We start from the raw sequence: 19,330 nt of genomic DNA, 5'->3' as shown, positions 1-19,330 counted from the left end.
CCATCCCTGACAGATGTCTATCTAACCTGTTCTTAAATATCTCCAGAGAGGGAGATTCCACCACCTCCCTTGGCAATTTATTCCAATATTTGACCACCCTGACAGTTAGGAATTTTTTCCTAATGTCCAATCTAAACCTCCCCTGCTGCACTTTAAGCCCATTACTCCTTGTCCTGTCCTCAGAAACCAAGAGGAACAAATTTTCGCCTTCCTCCTTGTGACACCCTTTTAGATATTTGAAAACCGCTATCATGTCCCCCCTTAATCTTCTTTTTTCCAAACTAAACAAGCCCAGTTCATGAAGCCTGGCTTCATAGGTCATGTTCTCTAGACCTTTAATCATTCTTGTCGCTCTTCTCTGTACCCTTTCCAATTTCTCCACATCTTTCTTGAAATGTGGTGCCCAGAACTGGACACAGTACTCCAGCTGAGGCCTAACTAGTGCAGAGTAGAGCGGCAGAATGACTTCACGAGTTTTGCTTACAACACACCTGTTGATACCAGAGCCTAGGGAAGCCCAGGCTGGTAGATTTTGTGTGACCCAGCCTCATGGCGAGGCAGAAGGGGGCTGGAGCACCAGCGTGGACTCCTCAACGTTAGCAGGGGGAGCCTTGAGAGTTGGGGGCCAGATCCAGGCTAGCCAGGGGCCACATCCGGCCCCCGGGCCTGACGTTCCCCACCCTGCCTTGGGAGGTCCTCTCCTATCCGCACTGAGTTCCAAACAGGCTCTAAGACTGGCCTCTCGCAGGTAGCTGACATTCTCAAGGGCTTATTTCTCTTGCCGCCCTCATGTTCCGCCTCGTGAGACTGAGAACAGGGCTGGGGAACCATCCTGAAAAGCTCTCACCCATCTTGCCAGGCCAGCTGGCACGGTGGCTGGAGGCGCGAAGCCAGCAGCAAACTTCTGGGGATGGGGCGGGGAAGGAGGGTGGAAAGATGGCTTTGTATCACTCAGAGTTGCTCCTCACGGTTTGCCCAAGCTCCTGATGGTTTAGCACCACCGTCGCCTAATCAGGCCAGATTTATTCGAATTCCCTGGGCCGTGGCATTGGAACGACCTCAGTCGTGTTACACGTGGTGCAGGCGAGACCCTCCCCTGTGGCAGCTGGCAAAGGCGCCAATGTTCTGTGTGCAAACGAGCTGTAAGAAAGATGACTCCATGCACCAAAAAAAAAAAAAAAAGTAAAGGGACATCCCCTTGCTTTCTCCTGGGGAAGAAGGATGTTGTCCAAGGGGCATGGTTGGCCAGCAAAGATCCGTCCTTCCTTTTTAGAAGTTGTACCCTATTATGTAAAGGCCAGACCCAAGGGGCTGTGTCTAGACTGGCAAGTTTTTCTGCTTTTGCGGAAAAACTTACCAGCTGTCTACACTGGCCGCTTGAATTTCCACAAGAACACTGACGATCTCATGTAAGATTGTCAGTGTTCTTGCGAAAATGCTATGCTGCTCCCGTTCGGGCAAAAGCCCTCTTGCGCAAATGCTTTTGCGCAAGAGGGCCAGTGTAGACAACGCAGTATTGTTTTGCGCAAAAAAGCCCCAATGGCGAAAATGGTGATCGGGCCTTTCTTGCGCAAAACCACGTCTACATCAGCACGGACGCTTGTCCGCAAAAAGTGCTTTTGCAGAAAAGTGTCCGTGCCAATCTAGACGCTCTTTTCCGCAAATGCTTTTACCGGAAAAACTTTGCCGTTAAAAGCATTTGCGGAAAATCACGCCAGCCTAGACGGAGCCAAGGAGAAGGAGAGAAGCCAGCCCCACCTGACAGAAGCTTCTCGCTGGTTCTTGGCTGGTCTGCAGTGTGTGGACCAGGGGACGCTCCTCTGTTGGGGCAGAAGATCCGGCTTAAGAAACCGCCTTCAAAAACTAAGTGGAAATGGAGGTTGCAGAATTTGAACATGAGACCATCAAAGCGGCCAGCTTGACTCAGACTGTAGGCCTGTCCAGCCCTGTGCCTTGTCTGCCAACGGTGGCCAATACCAGGTGTCCCAGAGGGAATGAACAGAAATGGGTAAGCATCAAGTGATGCCAGGTCGCCTCTTCTGTCAGGGCCGGACCCAAAACTCACTGAAAATCCTTGGAAGACTTTTTTCCATTGACTTCCGGGGGTGTTGCCTCAGGCCCAAAGGGGGATTTCTGAACAGCCCCCTGTCTGCACCCGGTCTCTCAGAACATGTGGAAACAGGTGCCTGTCTCCCCCTCATGTGTGGGTGGTCCCAAAGGGGGCTGAGGTGTGGGGATATGTCTCAGGCTCACGACTCAATGGACCCTCTGGTGGCTCTCTTGGCTCACCCCATGGAAGAGACCTCACACGGACGGGCTCGGGGCATCTTTCCCGTCTCCAGCTTGGGAGGAGACGCTGTGTTGCGAAACACTGGCAAGAGAGGTCCTCCTTGCTGCCCCAGCGACCATGGCCTGGTTTGGAAGAGCCTGGCATGCATGGATCATGGATGAAACCACAGCTAATCATGCAACAAACACATACAAAAATCCAGCTCTTAACCATATTTATGCAGCCAAGTTCACTTGTAAAGCCCTGTTCTTCCAAAAATTCCAGGACAAGAGAGAAATATCAGCGCTTCACTTTATTACTCAGTATGCCTACCCTTTCCCTGATAGAGCAGTAGCGTCCGCACTGTTCTCCTCATACATCACCTTTTCTTCTTTCCCTCTGCCTCCCCCTGCATCTAGATCCATATGTAACGACTGCGCCGTTTAGTCGTTTGTTCTAGCTTTCCCCATGTCCACTCCTTCCCTCCCCCGCCTGCCCTCCCCCACACACGGTATTTTGCTTTGTAATTGGTTCTTTCCTAAAAGAATGACATTCTTATGCAAATCACCCAGTTCTGCTGCCTTTGGAGTTTGTATGGTCAAATTACAATCAAAGCAAACAAGAGCTCGGAAAATAAATCTCCTCGGCCATTAATCCCTCACACACAGCTTTCCCTTTCTTCGTATTTGTCAGATAATCAATGGGAGGGTGCTAGGGAGGTTGGGTGCGTGTGCGAATGAATTTCCCTGACAGCAGCAAAGAGGGGCGCACAGAGCAGCTGAAAAGGAAAAAGCCAGCCTGGACGCTGGTTGCGAAAACGAGCACATTGTAATTTTGTAAGGGAACTACAGGAGTGTTCGGAATAAAATTGTATCTGCCTTCTGGCCATAGTCTGGCTTGCTTGGCAGGGGAGGGGTGGAGTGGCCGTCCGACATAATGCCCGTGTTGTATCGAAGACGCTCGACTGGGCTTTCGGATCAGGGCTTTATTCCTTGCTCTGTTCAGATGAGGGGTGCAACATCAAGTGTGTCAACTAGTTTCTCTTGGCCACAGTTTCTCTCCCATAAAAACAAAGAGAATCCCATTTTTCTCCCACCCTGTATTCAGGGTGTTGCAAGGACAAGGGAGAATAATTGGTCTTCATGGCCTCTGAGGATAGAAGAAGAAGCAATGGGTTAAATTACAGCAAGGGAGGTTTAGGTTGGACATTAGGAAAAAATTCCTGCCTGTCAGGGGGGTTAAACACCGGAATAAATTGCCTGGGGAGGTTGTGGAGTCTCCATCACTGGAGATATGTAAGAGCAGGTTGGACAGACACCTGTCAGAGATGGTCTAGATGGTGCTTGGTCCTGTCGTGAGGGCAGGGGACTGGACTTGGTGACCTCTCGAGGTCCCGTCTAGTTCTAGTTTTCTATGATTCTGTGTCGGTCTTGTCTCTTTAGATTGTAGGGCTTTTGCGTCGGGGAGCGTATTTTACTTTGTGTTTCTATAATGCTTATCATTATAGGACCTAATCGCAGCTCTGGCTTCCGGATGCAACTCTAATGCATGTCATAAAAAACCAGTTGAACTTTTAATAGTAGATGGAACATTATTGCCAGGGCTTGACAATTAAGGCAATCTACTTGCCCGTGGAGTGTAGATTTCAGCCCGGTGCGGCTGCGCAGTGTGGTCAGCGCATACGCAGTGTGCCAAACCGCGCAGCTGGCGAGCAAGCTCGCCACCACTTGTCAAGCCCTGATTATTACATGAAAAGCCAGGTTTGCTGCCCAACACTTCCCATTCTACGACCCTATTTTCAGTGTCTTTTAATTTAGCCAAAGTTTACCAGTCCGGAGTGAAATTTTCCATATCAGATGTTTGCCTCTGGCGAAAAATGTGGGGATTGTTTCAGCTAAACTGGTCCTGCCATTTAGAAGAATGAGATTAGGGAAATACGTTGTTTGGTTCATGTTAAATAAATTATTTCAGCTGTGGCATTGAGAGGCCCGGCTCAGAGGAGGGCCTCCCATGTTCCATTGTTAACAAATCCACCAAGCAGATAAACAATCCCACAAACGGTGAAATATGACATCAGGCATCGCTCGCATCTCTGGAGTATGAGTCATTATCTTCCTCATCATCACGTTCTTTGTCGCCGGTGATGGTCATCCAGGGATTTCCCCATGTTTTCCCCTCCAGCACACGGTCCAAGCAACGTTTCTTGATCTGAATCACACTTATGACCACCCAGGTGCATACATGAGCATTAGGGGTCTGAATTTTCAAAGCCCATTAATGTCGGGGTGCCCCATTGTTCATAGACTATCTCACTAGTTCCGTACCACAAATGGTTACCATAGCAACTTGTAGTCAGTTTTGAAGGCCCCAAGATACTACCGCTGGTCGTCATGTGGGATTAACTGATGCATGGTGACATATTTTCGGTCACATCAGCAATTCCCACAACGTTTACCGTTATCTTGCAAATCTACAGGTACAGGGTCATTGCTCGGTGAACGAGTCATGCCCAGCTATTTCGGGGCTCCGGCCTTGCGTGGCTGAGTGTCTCACAGACCCGTGTTGCCACGTTAATTAAATACTATGGCTATTCCACACCTGCATCCTAAATACCGCACCTCCCAGGAAAGGCCGACAATCCTGTGGAGGAGTGGAGATTTGAGGAGCGGAATCGGGGTGGGTCTCCGTTTTAGGTCTAGCATCCGGGTCCAAAGGTGGGTAAATGTACAGACGGTGCAGAAGGAAACCTGGGAATCTGGTTGAAGTACTAGCAGAAAGTGAGCAGGGCTCTGTCTCCTGGTCCAGTGGCCTTGCTTTGCTCTGCATTCCCCAGGTGGAATGATTCTGGGGACTAGCCCAGCCGTGGTAGAGTGCAGAGTTGAACATCACAGTCCAGCTTGGTCAGATCAGCCCCTTTAATCCCTCATCGCCAGCGCCACACCAGAGCCTGCACCCCACCTTCATCCCCCCACACCCCAACCCTCACCCCATCCTGGTGAAAATAAGTGTGTGAGCAAGAGCAGGGGAGATGAGCGATGGAGGCAGGATGCAGTGAGAGGGGGTGGTTCCCCAGAGAAGGGGCAGGGCCTTGAGAAAGGGGCGGGGCAAGGCAAAGGTATTCGGTGTTTTGCACAGAGAAAATTGGCAACTCCAGAGTTTGCAGAGAGGACGGATGATGTGACCAGCATGGGCGTTCAACCATAAGTACTTAAATATGGGAGAACCTGTGGCACTTCAGTATGAAACCGTTATTCGATGAGCTATCTCGATCGGTGATCAACGGTGTTCAATCTTCCGCAACACCGGCTCCCGTGTCTGGCCCCCATCACCTCAGAAGGTGAGCCCCTCGTGGTCTAAATGTATTGCTCTGTGCCCCGCCCCTGTGAAGTACCTCAGTGCTCTTGTCCCCATTTTACCAGTGGGAAACTGAGGGACGGCGTGACTAAGGTTATTTCTATCCTGCAGTGGAATGGTGTGGCTCCCAGCGGGAGTAGACCTCCTCAGCCTAGCTCTGTGGAGTCAGCTCACACAACGCTCTGGCGGTAGAATCCCTCACAGATCCGAGCTATGCACTTGGGTGGCTGGCGTGCTCTAGTCACACTGCTAGGTCAGTGAGCTCGTTCGAACAGAGTGACCCTTCCCCCGGCGGCAGTGAAGATGTGCCCAACGTGACTGGCCTGTGGTCCGTCCGCAGGGAGGAGCTCTGCATGGATGAGTGTCTCCCGATTCCTGTCCTCGTGACCATCATTCTCTAGCTAGACCATAAACAATTATAATCCATCACATGCGTGTCTTCTGTCTGGCAGTGTCCAGTTATGCAAATCCCTTCCTTAGATTCCTACCGAAGGAGTCAAAGAAAATGGGGGACGGTCTTCGCTTTGTGGTACTTTGTCCAAACTCCATAAACATGTGAGTGCCTTCTTGGGGTGCGTCTAGACTAGAGGGTTTTGTCAACAAAAGTCCACTTTTGTCTACAAAAACTATACCTGCATCTACACTACCGCCGAGTTATGTTGAAATAATGTCGACAGAACTCGGCAGTTTTATCGACGGCAGTAAACCTCATTCTATGAGGAATAACGCCTTTTGTCGACAGAGTTCTGTCAATAGAAGGCGTTATTGCATCTACACTGTCCTTTGCGACCACACTGTTATGTCGACAAAGCGGCTTGCTTTGTCGACAGAACTGGATGTAGTCTAGACGCTCTTTGTCGACAGAAGCTTTGTCGACAGTATCTGTCGACAAACCCTCTGTCAACAAAAGCCTGTAGTCTAGACGTACTCTTGGTGACCAGAGAACATGGCTCCTGCTGTCCCAAGGTTGAGCTTAAGTGTGGGTCACTTCAGACCAACCTGTTACCACTTGCTTGCAGAAGCTGTCTTTGTGAGGGCTTATTTGAAGGTTTTTCCTCAACTGTTTGGTCTTGAATAACGGCTGTGACGGGCCGGGCCGTGTCTGGGCACAACTGAGGGCGTCCGCTCAGGGCGAATTGCTCAACTTCAGGGCTCCTTACAGCCCCCAGACTGGAGACCTTCCCAAACAGGCCACACACCAGTCCCACAGAGCGCTTCAGCAGCCTGCCTGAAGTCTCATGAGCAAAACCCCTCCGACACCTCAGCAATATCCGTGCCCCTGATGGCCCCGGGCCTCATACACCGGTGGGGGGTCTTAGAACCCAATCCCACCTACCCCGAACAAGTTCTGTCCGGTTCCAAGAAACCAGCCACAGATCCCTGGTCAATTTACCCTTTGGATCTTACCCACAAATCACACTGAGCCAATCCTTTAGCATCTAACATCTAAAGGTTTATTACAATAAAGAAAAGCATAAAAGTGAGGTTGTTAACGGATAGTACGTTACATGCACCGAATCTCCCAGTTCTCGATGCAGGCTCTCAACAGAGATGTTACAACTGCTGGCTTAAAAGTCCTTGTTGCACATCCTAGGATCAGGATGGGTCCACAGTTCTTTCTGGCTCTTCGATCCCTGCACTGCTGCCTCTGGGATGAAGTGCTGAGCTGAAGACCAAGATGGAGTCCACCACATGGCCTATTTATCCCTCCTTCCTGGTCTCTTCTTGGCTACAGCAGGTCACCTGGCCCACGGCCTATTCCTGTGTTCCCGGCTGGTAGCCCTTAGGTATGAGTCACCACTCATTCTTTAGGTGTGTCCTTGGCCCATTGAGTGCCATTGTCCCACAGGGCCTTGCTGATTAGCATGTCCAGAGGCCGGGCTCTGCCCAATGCTCAACCACATGCAGGGAAATATTCAGTATCCACACAGATTACAGATTCCTAACTACACACACAGACATTATACAATCACATGACTAGCGTACATAGGATTAGCAGACAGTGAGCTTCTATTCAACACTCCACATGGCCCCCTTTTATACCATTTTTGGGGCCAACACCCCCCCATGGGTGCAGCAGTGATCTGGCTGCTCCCCTCAAAATCCAGTAAGGTGACAACGGCTGAATAAAAAATTCTTCTCTTCCAAGCTCTTTGGGAGCTGGAAGGTCCAGACAGATGTTAAATGGAGATCAGTCTGCAGATGTTAGAAAGTCTTATTGTCTTGCATCTGTCTTTTACGTCTTTGCTTGAAGACTATAACAGACCACCTCTGGTTTGGGTTACCTGAGGAATGCACTGGTTGATTGGAATACCTCAGACGCACGTTCGGATGGTGTTGCTTTGGCAGGGAGATTATACTTTTGTCGGCATGTGGCATCTGGATCGTAAATGATGCTGGCGCGGATTCAGAAACCTTTTCTTCCAGGACTTGGTACTTGGACATAATGATGTCCTTTGTCTATTTAATGTTGATTTGCAAATGTTTATACATTTCTGGCTCAAGACCCGTCCATATTTCTTTTATATTGGGGTGCCTAGCACACAAAAAATGTAACTCGCTATTTAAAATCTCATGTCAATTTGTGTTCCTGTATCCTTCTGGTTCATTTTGTATAATAATGCACTTCATATTTTATGTGACTGTGTATATTCATATACATACATTCCATTCCCCATTGTGGTACTTTAGGTTATGATACTCACAAAAACCTCTCAGAGAAGAATTAACAGAGGGTCCGTAAAAGAGGTTCTTTGTAAACACCATCTGTAAAAAAAGGGAAAGTGCAGAAACTCAAGGTCCATACTCTTCCTCCCTTTAAAAATGAGACGGGGAACATATTTCACTGCCAGGTTTTGCTGTTCAGAAATACACAGATTATATTTCTTAACAAGTCAGGCTGGCTCCAGCTTCTATTATCGTCCTCTAAGGGTACTTTTCATTCTGTAGGTGATGGGTTTTTTTCCCAGAAAGCATCATTCCGCTCCTTGAATTCTTCTTTGATACGTACACAGAGCCTTGCATTATATTATGGAAAACATGCCTGGCGTTTCCCTAAAAGAAAGGTGTTACTGTTGAAAAGGCAGGCACAGAAGAGGTAAGAAACGCCTGGGTTGACATAGCCGGGGCAACCATAATTCAGCCCCCTACTGGGCGTATTATGAGCTAATGACGTGACTGTACCAATTTTTCCATACTCCGGTGGACCGGATTGGCTTCATTGAAACTGGAGAGTGCTGGCTCGTGCGGCATGATCCTATGCATTCCCACATATTACTCTGAGGAGTGACAGGCCCTTATCTCAAGATCAGGCCTCGCAAAATTATTATTTTAATTATGGTATGGTTGGGAACCCCACTGAGCACAGGTGTGACACTCATACTCCCGGGACTCTTGTATATTTTCAAGTAAATAATGTATTTACTAACGCAGCAAAGTGGCTAGAAATAGTACAGAGATAACACAGAAAATGCCTGGGAACATCCACCAGGCGTTGCAGACCAACCTGGATGTTAGCCTTCATCTTCCTCATTACCCTCACCTTTCTCCTCTTCACCAGTGGCCATCCTGCTCCCCGACCCCCCAAGGTCTACAGCTCTCCCTTTCCTGCCCTGGGATGCCGCTTTTATAAGATGTGATGCTGACACTACCACGTCGAATGCATATTTACTGTGGGGCGACCCTTACTTCTTCATTGTATTTCATCCCCTTACCAGTGCGAAGGTTTCCTTTTCCTATTGGCTCGTGTAGCTATGATTTCACCCCTTTATCGTAAACGTCCATTCATTGTCATGGCACCTGTGTGGCTGAATGTTCCGTCCAGAACCTTCCAGAAGCTGGTGTCCGTGCCCGTTCTGTGGTTGGTTAATGCCAGGACTTGATTTTCCTGAGGCGCCGAGCATTCACCGTTCTCGCTGATTTCTGTGTTGTTGGACGCGCGCAGCGTATCTCCAAACGGGAATGGGTCTGGTCTGACGGGGTTTTTCTAGTGTGTGAAAAAAAAAGAAAATTGAATTTTACAACCCAGACCGTTCTCTGCTTGGGTCATTATTGGGATTTGAAGCCTGAACCTTCAGATTCCATGGCATAGACATCGATCCACTGTGCTAAAGGAATAGCTGTCAGTCCTGCGCTGGCTGTGGTAGCAAGCTCTAATCCAACGTTTCTTGGGAGTGACCCACACAACCCACCGAAATAGAATCTTCCCTTTCCTAGGGCGAGTCGTTCCAACCATCTGATGGCCACCAGAGAGGAAGACCATCCTTGGACTCTACTTGCATATCACCACCATCATCAGATCTGCCTGTAGTAGAGGCACACATATCCTGGTGGGTCTGTTATAAAATGATGGGGACTAATTTAGCTGTAACCACTGTGGCAGGGTCAGTCTCCCTCTTGAGACCCTGACCACTATTCTGTCCACTGTCCCACCCTTTGAGGGCTGCAGCAGGGCCCTCGCGTGCAGAGTTTTTGTCCCTGGGCCTTCCTGGCCCTTAGCATAAAGGAGGGTGTATTGGGCTGAAGCCCTGGGCCAGTCGCGGCTGACCAGGAAGCCCTCTTCTTGCCCTGGGGGATGGGGATAAGAGAGCCCTCCTACACTCCCTGCGATTTAAATAATCGCAGCTTCATTTACATTTAAATGGCTGCCGTGCTGAGCCGACAATCAATTGATCAGCTCTTTGTCGTGTCCGCACGCTAGTCTGGACGCTCCCACGCCGACCTGAAAGCCCTTTATCGACCTCCCCGTTATGCCTCGTAGGATGAGGTTTACCGGGGAGGTCGATAAAGGGCTTTCATGTCGGCAGGGGAGCGTCCAGACTAGCGCGCTGAGCCGACAACCAGCTGATCAGCTGTTTGTCGGCTCAGCACAGCAGCCATTTAAATGTAAATGAAGCCATGATTATTTAAATTGCGGCTTCATTTCCCTTTGCCGAACAAACAAATCTCCGTCGACGGAGCCATGTAGTTTAGACGTACCCTATGAGTCTCCTTAACACTGGGTAGTTTGCTCCTCTCCACGCTTCTTCTCTCTTTCTCACCTCATAGGGAAGGTTTTTAAAGAGGCCCCGTGGCGGCCCCAATCAGCTTCACCTGGCCCTTAATTGATTTTCAGCCACCCTGTGTCAGCTGCCCCTAATTAGCCAGGATTGCTGCTGTTCCCTCTACCAGAGCGGCCTCTCTCCCCTTCCACCAAGTCCTTTAACCTGCTCTGTCACACCGCTCAAGATCTTGGAGTCTCTGTGGATAGTTCTCTGGAAACAGCCACCCAGTGTGCAACACGGCAAACTGAAAGTTGGGAATCACTAAAAAAGGGATAGAGAGTAAGGCAGAGAACATCCTACTCCCCCTGTATAAATCCATGGTACGCCCACACCTTGCGACATTGGCATTGGAAATGTTTCGGAAAAGGGCAGCAGAAATGATGAGGCATTGGAACGGCTGCCGTCTGAGCTGAGATTAACAAGATGGGGACTTTTTGGCTTCAAAAAGAGGAGACTGGGCAGGGGGCGGTCTGACAGAAGTCTATAAAATCATGACTGGTGTGGAGAAAGTGAATGCGGAAAAGTGATTTATTTGTTTTCCTAACACAAGAACTAGGGGTCACCTAATGAGATAAATAGGGAGCAGGTTTAAAACAGACAAAGGGAAGTTTTTCATCACACTGTGTGCAGTCAACCTGTGGAACTCCTTGCCAGAGGATGTTGTGAAGACCAGAACTTGAAAAGGGTTCAAGAAAGAGCTAGATAACTTCATGGAGGTTAGGTCCACCAATGGCTATTATCTAGGTGGGGTAAGGATGGTGTCCCTAGCTTCTGTTTGTCAGAGGGTGGAGATGGATGGCAGGAGAGAGATCGCTTGATCATTACTTGTTCGATTCACTCCCTCTGGGACACCTGGCATTGGTCACTGTTGGCCAACAGGATACTGGGCTAGATGAACCTTTGGTCTGACCCATTGTTTCTGCTCTTATGTTCTTATGCCTGTTGAGAGAATGTTCTTTCCTTTTCCTTCACTCTCCCTGTCTTTTCAGAATTGAGGACCAGGCACGTCTCCTTGAAGGGGGCCCCTGACTGATGGAGGATACGATGCCACTGGGGTTGGTTGCTAGCTTGCTCCTCCCACCTTGCAATGTGCATATCGGTTTCCTTGAGAGATGCTCTTAGTGTCTCTCTGTAGCGTCTCCCCTGGGACTTTCATATCGGCACCTCCATTGTTTATCATCCGGATTTGAGACTGGATTCCAACCTCGTACCCCTTTTGCACCTGTTTCCCACAGGTGAAAATGGTGCAGTCTGTAAGGTGCAACGTTACACTTCCTGTCCTGGAAGGTCTCTTCTGCCTACCCAAGACTTGCTTTTGCTTTGGAGCGTTTCCTACGAATTTTCCTTCCTGGGGATGTACGATCATCGATGTTTTCATCCGCCTATTTAGATAGATTCTCGCCGCATGCTTTGCAAAGTTATTGTAATACCGACACAGACGCTGGAATGGATGGGGTCGTGAAAAGCAAAGCGGTGAGTGTCGAAGAATTCTCGGTGCCAGAGGCAATTAGCAAGCAGCATGAATTTTTCTCACTCGCCGCTGGACTGTGTGCAAATGGCCCTGCTTCTCCTCTGGGTTAAGGAATGGCAGTTTAGTCTGTCAAGTTGTACTAGAGTTTGGTGATTGAAGGAGCTTGGGGGCCGCACTATTACCAAAAAGTAAATTAAAACAACTGCCCTTAATCCTGCTTTTCTGGAAGCCCCAAAAAAGGCAGGCTGTTTCGTCGTGGGCAGGCAGCAATAGGAGTGACATTCTAACCTTCCAGGTGTGAACAAAGTCAGATTGGAAACCACAAATAAGGGTGCTTATCCACTTGCCAGGGCCCCAAGAACAACCGTAGGCTTTTAGCAGAACTGAAATAAAAACACGATGAGCTATTGATTTTTTTTTTACTGTTTCTTTTTTTCTCTTAGCCCGTGGTGTGTGATTTCACTTATTGATCTGGACAAGGTATTTTGCTTTTAATACCGAAGAGATCAGACCCAGACGCATGAACACAATCCTACAAGAGTTTGCCCTCGAAAAGCAGCCGGTGGGACGCGGCGCTTACACGGGGATTAATAAGAGCTCCCTCGGTTGTTTAACAGGCTCCAACTGTTGTCATGCTCTGAATACATTCATAAAACACACTATGGGTTGAACCTCTCTAATCCGGCACCCTCAAGACCTGACCGGTACCAAACCAGAGAATTTTCCAGACCACAGCAGGTCAGTATTATCTGCCACTGCTGATTGGGCTGTTAGAAGATATTTAGGGGTTAAATTAGAGCTAAATAACAGCCCAGAACACAAAGCCAGGATTGGCGGCTGTCAACAAACTTTATAGGACTGCAGGAAACTTGGCCACACCCATGAAAAGTAGACATCCAGCTACCTCAAATCATTCCGGACTACGGATGTTTCTGGACCAGAGAGTTCTGGACAAGAGAGGTTCAATGTGTGCTTATGACCCAAATGATATTCCCTGCGTGGGGATGGGGCACTGAAGTGGACCCATTCAATTATCAATGAGCAAATCTCAGAGGTCGAGGCTCGCTGCATATCTGCGAAGGAGACAAAATGTTCCTGTGTATGATAAAGAATATTATCCATAAAGAATGAGGCTCCGTCCTTGTGTAGGTCCCCCAACTCCTCCATCCCCTCTTCAAATATTGGATTCTATTTTTCCACTCTCTGATTGTCCCTGCTGCCCAACGAAACCTACTTCCCCCTTCTCCAGAACCTGTAGAAAGACAGCCGATGTCTTCCGACCCTACCATCCTTTCATTGTAGGCCTAAGTGTCACTACACTAGGAAGTTGTGGGTCTTTGTTTCCCTCTACTGGCTGGTCTATACAAGAGTTCTGATTCCATGAAGAGCTCAAGCCGGGGAGGTTAATTCCTATAAGACTGCAGGCCCTTTGGGGCGGGGAGCCATCTTTTTGTTCTCTGTTTGAACAGGAATAGGAATTGGAACAACTCTTTCCCTAGGAGGGTGGAGAAGCACTGGGATGGGTTTCCTAGGGAGGTGGCGGAGTCTCCATCCTTAGAGGTGTTTAAGGCCCGGTTGGACAAAGCCCTGGCTGGGATGATTGAGTTGGGTTGGTCCTGCTTTGGGTAGAGGGTTGGTCTCGATGACTCCCGAGGTCTCTTCCAACGCCACGATTCTGTGATTCTATGAGCACCTAGCATGACAAGTCCATGACTAACACGAGCTACAGTATTACCAATGAATTCATTTGTATTAGGTGCTACGGTAATACAAATGAATAATCATAATAGCGAATTATAAGTAGGTTACATAGACACTTCTAAGACTTCCCCATCAAGCCACGTTGGGAGTGAAGCGGTTTGGTGCTTTTAAAAAGCGATGACTCTACACGTTGGCACATAAATCCCAAATTCCGAAGAGTTCCCCGGCAAAAGAACAAACAAACGATCAAGCAGAACATTTCCTCTGAGCACACACGAAATTAGCTCTGCCTAATGCTCATAACTTTGAAACTATTGAGCCGATTTCCTTGACAATGTGCTAATGTGCACTGTGGTGAAACTAATAACTAGATTGTATTACAGATCAGCTGAGGAAGAGGAGTCATTCTATTTTCATTCATTTATATATTCTCTTAAGGTTAATTGCTGTGGTACGGCTATAGCTCTTGTTTTAATCACTTTCCTTAGAGGATAGGTTTGTCTTTTCTCCCAGCACGCTAGCTGTTTTTTCTCCCTTTGAGAAACAAATGCCAGTTAATGAGAGGAAGGCGGGGGAACTTTTGAAGTTAAAAGTAAAGCTACGTTTTGAACCAGGTCTTATATCTTTCAGATGTTCTCCAACTGTGGCTGGAGTTCTACATTATTTATTACTGATGGTTATTGCAGTACTTCCAGGTGGGGTATTGACCGCCTCTGTGGGCCCTCGTCAAGGTGTGGGCAGGCTCTGGTGGAAGGGGCGGAGCCTCAGGCGGAAGGGGCGGAGCCTCAGGCAGAAGGGGCAGGGACTCAGGTGGAAGGGGCGGGGCCTCAGGTGGAAGGGGCGGGGCCTCAGGCAGAAGGGGCAGGGACTCAGGTGGAAAGGGCGGGGCCTCAGGCAGAAGGGGCAGGGCCTCAGGTGGAAGGGGCAGGGCAGAGCATCTGGCCCAGAGTGCTACCTGAACCATGGTGTGCCTACTCCCCACACTTTAGCACTTCCCAGATCACAGCATGCCCCCCTCCCCCAGCCCTGAGCTCAGGCCTGGGCAAAACACGGCCACAAGCCAGCTCCGGCCCATGGAGGCAGCGGGAAGCCCCAGGCAGGCTCCCCTGTTTGCCCCGCAGCCCCATGCGTCAGGCAGAAAGTTGGCTGCAGGGCCCCATTTCTGTGAAACAGGAGGGGGGGGAAGTTTTAGGAGCCGCCCCGCCCCCAGCACATTTCCATTGGCCGGTTTCTGGCAGAAACCGGCCAATGGCAGCTGCTTGTTAGAATAACAGGCAGCTGAGAAGAACCACGCCCCCTCTCCCAGGCTCAGTTATTCATGAAGCACATGGCCAGGCAGGCTGGCTGGGAACATCTTAAGCTCTGAAGGTAGGCAGGTGAGTTTGGCAGCTGACAAGTAAGTCTCTATTGGCCACAGCCTGCTTCTGGCACCCCAGCCCTGTCCTGCCCCAATCACTGCCCCCCCAACATACCCAAACCCTCTGCCCCCTCTTGCACCCATACCCCCTCCCAGATCTGGCCCCCCAATCTCCTGCCCCAGATCACAATCCCTTCCGGGAGCTGGTTCCTTTAAATCACTGGGCCCCCGGGCACGGCCTCCTTTGCCCCCCCCATTGGCAGTCTAGTGAACCCCAAAAGTAGCTAGGCCTTGACAGAACATCTGGAAGATGATCCAGAACCCATTGTCGCCAATGGAACCAGACAGCTGGGAGCAGAGACGGCTGGGAAGGGGAGAGCAGACCGGGGGGTAAGCAGAGTTCCCGGTAAGCTGAGCGTGTCAAGAGAGATCCATATGCCGCCCAGCTGATTAGCAAACCACGCACAGCGCCCACGAGCCCCCCCAGCTGGCAGCATGTGTCTCTACTGGTGGTGCACCTCTGCACATGCCTCAGTGCACGGAACAAAACTTATTCTGCACGTGGATGGAAACAATTCGAGGGAACACTGGAGGGCAGTGAGGCAGGGTGGGCTGAGGATAGATGTGGGGCAGAGGGAAGGATCTGGAGTGCGGTTCAGCTCCGCCAGGCCCCTCGTTGCAGCACTTGCACCCTGGCCAGCTGCGTGTGGAAGGCAGCCATGGTGCCCTGAACTCGCTGCGGGAAGGACAGCGTGAGATGCAGAGCGATGGGGAGTTAGGGGCCGGGAAGGCGAGGGAGGCGCTAGGGAGAGGTGCTGGGTCTAACGCAGGCCGGTGACTTGAAGCAGGTGGCGGAAGAGAGTCGTCTGAGGCTGGGGAAACTCAAAAGCCAAAGCATCAGGGGCTGGTGGCAGTGCCCTGTGTGAGCACGGGGTGTCCAAGCAGACGGTGTTCCTAGAGCATCTTCCCTCCGGGCTGCAGGTGGAAGGAGAACAGACAGGCCAGGGAAATCTGAAGCTGGGGAGAAAGAAAAAGGGCAACATGGCTCCTTGGACACAGGACTGGGCCTTAAAAGTCTTCAGTTCTGGGCCTGCCTCTCTCACAGCCTGCTGGTGTGGCTCGGTGCCTCAGTTTCTCCTCACGCTCTTTCTATTACACTCTAAAAGCCTCAGGGCAGGCACTGGCCGATGTGCCTGTACAGCCCCTTGCGTAACAGGGCCATGGTCTCAGCTGCAGTTCAGCAGAAAAGGACCTGGGGTTACAGTGGGTGAGAAGCTGGAGATGAGTCAACAGGGGGCCCTTGTAGCCAAGAAGGCGAATGGCATATTAGGTGCATTAGGAGGAGCATGGCCAGCAGATCCAGAGAAGTGATCATTCCCCTTTATTCAGCGCTGGAATATTGTGTCCACTGCAGAAGGGATGTGGACGCATTGGAGAGGGTCCAACGGAGGGTGACCAAAATGATTCGGGGGCTGGAGCACATGACCTGTGAGGAGAGGCTGAGGGATTTGGGTTTGTTTAGTCTGCAGAAGCGAAGAGTGAGGGGGGATTTGAGAGCAGCCTTCAACTTCCTGAAGGGAGGTTCTAAAGAGGCTGGAGAGAGGCTGTTCTCAGTGGTGGCAGGAGGCATAACAAGGAGCAATGGGCTCAAGTTGCAGTGGGGGAGGTCTAGGTTGGAGATTAGGAAAAACTCTTTCTCTAGGCAGGTGGGAGGCACTGGAATGGGTTCCCTAGGGAGGGGGTGGAATCTCCATCCCTAGAGGTGTTTAATTCCCGGCGATTTAAAGGGCTGGGACTCCGGGCTCCACGGCTGTCACTACCCGGGACCTTTAGATTCACCCGTTTGCCTCCAGCCTCCCTCTCGAAACTCCTCAGCTTTTCGAGTCCTTTTGTCAGAAAGTTTTGCATGAAACTGAAATGTCCCCATGTGCCGTCTCCTTCCCTGTCCCCAGCAATCACACAACTCCCAGTGCCCCTCACGGAGCCGGCATGGCACCAGCCTTCTCCAGCCACCCCTCTCTGCCCGGGGCAGGTAGCGGCTGTTTCAGAGGAGGCTGCTGCCGACTGTCGCACGTAAATCCCTAGATTAGAGCCAGGCCTCTCCTTTCCCTTCTCCCGGTTCTTTGCCAGCCTATCAAGTTAGCCACAAAGAATCCGCCCTGGTTTTCTAAGGGTACGTCTACACTAGCCCCCCAGATCGATCTAGGGATGCTAATGAGGGCCACCGAAATTGCAAATCAAGCCCGGGATTTAAATATCCCGCGCTTGATTTGCATGTTCCCGGCTGGTCGCCATTTTAGAAATTGACTAGCCCGAAGTAACTGCCCGTGTCTACACACGGCAGTGAAACGGGATTCCGATTTAAAGCCCCTAACTCAAATTAGCTGGTAAACCTCAATCAAAAAGCTTCTGCTAAGGTCATAACCCACAGGCGGAGCGCAGGGTGTGTGCCCTGCCCCAACCGCGGCACACACAGACGGGCTGAGTTTAAAACGTGATCATCCAGCCCCCCCGGCTGTTATACCCGATAGTCTGAGCATAAGCGCACAGGCCTTTTAGATTTTTTACTCCCTTTCTGAGCAGGCCAGGTGATGGGCACTAGCACCTTTGCAGGCATAAGAACATGAGACCGGCCAGACTGGGTCAGGCCAGAGGTCCATCTAGCCCAGTGTCCTGTCTGCCCACAGTGGCCAATACCAGATGCCCCAGAGGGAGTGAACAGAACAGGGAATTATCAAGTGATTCCTCCCCTGTCACCCATTCCCAGCCTGCGACAAACAGAGGCTAGGGACACCATTCCTGCCCTTCCTGGCTAACGTATTGACAGACTTATCCTCCACGAATGTATCTAGTTGGTTTTTGAACCCTGTTCAAGTCCTGGTCTTCACAACATCCTCTGGCAAGGAGTTCCACAGGTTGTGCGCTGCACGAAGAAAAACTTCCCTTTTTTTGTTTTAAACCTGCTTCCTATGAATTTCATGTGATGACCCCTCATTCTTATGTTATGGGAACAAGTAAACAATTTTTTCTTTTGCCCTTTCGCCACACCTACCATGATTTTATAGACCTCTCTCACATCCTCCCTTAGGCTCCTTTTTTCCAAGGTCCTGGTCTTTTTAATCTCCCTTCATAGCGCAGCCGCTCCAAACCCCTAACCATTTCGTTGCCTTTTCTGAACCTTTTCCAATGCCAATACCCTATCCCCAGGTACACTGTTGTAGTGGTTAATTACTGTCACTGCTAACATTTTCCACCTTATTTCTAGCCTGCATTTGTCCTCCAACCTGTGAACTTTCTTGTCGCTTTACCTACTAGATTAAAGAGCATCAGCAATCTCCTCCCTGTATAAGTCATCGAAAATTGCGATCTAGGCACTTCTTAACCTTCTCTTTGATAAACTGGATTGCCTGAGTTCCTTGATAGGTGGCTGTTCTTGTACTTATCAGGCCAAGACACGTTTCCTAGTGCCCCCTCCAGATCCATGTTAGGAGAGGGGGTCTGTTGATTTTATTAACAGAGGCTGGGGGAGTAGGATTCAACGGTATGATACAGACCAGACTCGAACCTGCTCCAAGCTTCAGTGGAGTTCTTCTTGCGGGCTCCAGGGTTACATCTAACCCATCTTTTCCCTGAAGCAACACTGTCTCCCTATTGTAACATAATTTCATCGCTGGTGTAGTACAGCAAAGTCATTTATACACAACTGTTTTTTTTAAAAGACCAATTTTGTTTCCTCCAGGCAATATTGAAGACAAACTGGCATCCTTCCCAAATTTCCGTGATCTCCTTGAAAGACCGCAACCCAAATATGTTTTGATGTTCAAAAAGACTTTTTTCCCCCACAAAAAATTACTTTTCACCCGCAAATTTCCAGGTTCTGTTTCTTCACTGAAAAACTAGAAACTTACAAGGAAAACGAAAACTGTCAGGGTTTTTGTGCGTGTGTGGAAAAACTTTTTATTTTTTTTAAAGGGAAAAAAATAGACAAAAATCCTCTGACCTACAGTAGTCTCAAGAATGCTGGAAAGTGATTCTGGGTTACTAGGGCAGTGTAAGGATAGGCTGCAATTTGAACTTTCAGGTAAATAATTCTGTTACTTTGATATACCCTGACGGGTGTATTTATTTTCCTGGAA

The 19,330-nt window shown here is 49.7% G+C and overlaps 2 long non-coding RNA genes across 2 annotated transcripts; both read left to right on the top strand.

Annotated features, from left to right (window-relative positions):
- The first annotated feature begins 3,871 nt into the window (after positions 1-3,871).
- LOC142830839 (uncharacterized) lies at positions 3,872-6,016 on the top strand. Its single transcript, XR_012906359.1, has 3 exons — positions 3,872-4,745; positions 5,405-5,606; positions 5,735-6,016. It is a non-coding gene; the product is annotated as an uncharacterized LOC142830839 (long non-coding RNA).
- A 3,483-nt stretch (positions 6,017-9,499) lies between these two features.
- Positions 9,500-13,221, top strand: LOC142830838 (uncharacterized). Its single transcript, XR_012906358.1, has 3 exons — positions 9,500-9,951; positions 11,655-12,138; positions 12,580-13,221. It is a non-coding gene; the product is annotated as an uncharacterized LOC142830838 (long non-coding RNA).
- Positions 13,222-19,330: the final 6,109 nt, after the last annotated feature.

The sequence above is a fragment of the Pelodiscus sinensis genome, chromosome 10 (assembly GCF_049634645.1).
Source record: "Pelodiscus sinensis isolate JC-2024 chromosome 10, ASM4963464v1, whole genome shotgun sequence".
Taxonomy (NCBI): Eukaryota; Metazoa; Chordata; order Testudines; family Trionychidae; genus Pelodiscus; species Pelodiscus sinensis.
This window is presented reverse-complemented; position numbering and strand designations above follow the sequence as displayed.